Source organism: Arachis ipaensis, chromosome B03 (assembly GCF_000816755.2).
Source record: "Arachis ipaensis cultivar K30076 chromosome B03, Araip1.1, whole genome shotgun sequence".
NCBI lineage: Eukaryota > Viridiplantae > Streptophyta > Magnoliopsida > Fabales > Fabaceae > Arachis > Arachis ipaensis.
In genome coordinates this window covers 122,657,996-122,660,010 of record NC_029787.2, presented here as the reverse complement: position 1 = coordinate 122,660,010, position 2,015 = coordinate 122,657,996, and positions in this window count along the sequence as shown.

Here is a 2,015-nt window from a genome sequence, read left to right as displayed (position 1 = left end):
ATTATGGCATTTAAAAGTTATTGTTTAATTACTAAAAATATTAAATTTAAATTAAAAAAATTACTATAAATAATAAATTAAACAAAATTTAAGCACCATAAAATTGGCCTTACTGTTTTATGATCTGGAAAGGTTGAAAAAGAATAGCACCTTTACCCTGATAATGTGAATATCACACTCACACACACATCCTTTTAGCTATTTCTGCTTTGTACTTTATGATCACTAAGGTGAAGGTGGATATACAGAGAAAGAAGCTAGGTTCGTTCCTTATGAACCTAGGTAGGCCACTGTCTACTGATAGCGGTTGCCATCAAAGCCCAAGTTTGGTTATGTTTATCTGTTTCCGTTACTAAGTATATCAAATACATAGTAGGGGCCAGCTAATCTTAGCTTTCAAACTAGTATCATAGTATAAATTAAAGAAAAAAAAAAATCATTTCTTACACATCTGAAGTTGATGAGTGATTAATTCAGGAATTGAAAAAAATAAATGTAATAATCCAATAATAATAAGATAAGGTAAGTGTTTATTACTTTTTTATATATCCCTGTTCGTCCTCGATCGTGTGCATTGCTGTCTGATGTGTCTTTTTACTGTGAAATTATTGTGATGACACTGTAAGAGTGGACAGCTAGCACTGCATCAATGCATTGTTTATTACTTGAAGTAATTAATCAAAATTCAAAACTGATTATAAACATATTTATCAAAATGCTTTTATTTAATAATATGTAAATATATAATAACCATTTATTATATTTAAAATGATGTCAAATTAAATTTCCTTACATTTTCATCATCAAAATTAAACTACTACTTCTAATTTGAGAAGGAACAAAAGATAAGATTGAAAAATAGTTCTTTTTACATGTCCTTTTCCATTAGAACCTTATAACTTTTGAACTCATGAAAAAAGAGAAGATATTTTCAACTTTCTTCTTTTGTTTGAAAGATTCTTATGTTTTGAAATCGTGGCTTCTTATTGTTGTATCTTTTTCCTATGTCAATAATTTTCCAGAAGTTATGTTGTTTATCACTTCAAGCTACATGTACATATTTACAAAAAAATAAAAAATAAACTATCAAGTATTCAATTATATATATAAAGTTATAGACTACATTTACATATAGATTTTTTTCTCTTTTAGGTTACTTTTGGGGTAAGAGAATTCGATGTCTTCCTTCTTAGTTTGATTGCTCCTCTCTTTTAATGTGTTACATCAATGAATATTAGTAGTTAAGAAAACAAGAGTGGTCCATATTAATAATACAACATAAAAAAAATTGTATAAATTAAAGTTATTCCATATTCAAGAGTCACCACTCATTTTAACAGCTATATAATTAATTTCTGTTGCATATCTTTATGTTAAATTATCAACGAATGATCATTCTATAAGTAAATTTTCTAAAAATATTGAATCAAATTCAATTACCAAAATTTAATTAAAAAAATAAAAAATATTTTACATTTATAAACTAACTAAAAATCACATATTCAAAAGATATATAAAACTTGTAGTAATTAATAATGCATGCTCCTACAACCCTACAACTTTTAATGTGTTACTACTATCTATTTATAATTATTTTGATATATCTTCTAAGCTATTTATATATAGTAGTTGTTATAGATATCATAGAGCATTTTGGTGAGTAGATCACCAAATATATACTTGGAGCATTGAACTTGAACTCATATGCGGAAACTTGAAAGAATTCAAGAATCCGTATATATACACAAATAAGGCATGAACATGGAGCATCTCTTTTTTGGCCATGAATTTGTTTTCATTCTCTATATATGGTTCTATGTAGTGGAGTGCGGTCTACAATGGCGGCCCTTTATTGCTTCCTTGTGATGAATGGTCTCTCGTGTGTGTGTTTGTGGGGATATATATATATAAAATAAAGCAACCATATAGCTAGCTCCTAATGAAAGCAAAAGAAATTAAATTGATGGAATTAGCATCCTCCATATATATCAAACTAAAAGTTTGCATAAGACCGG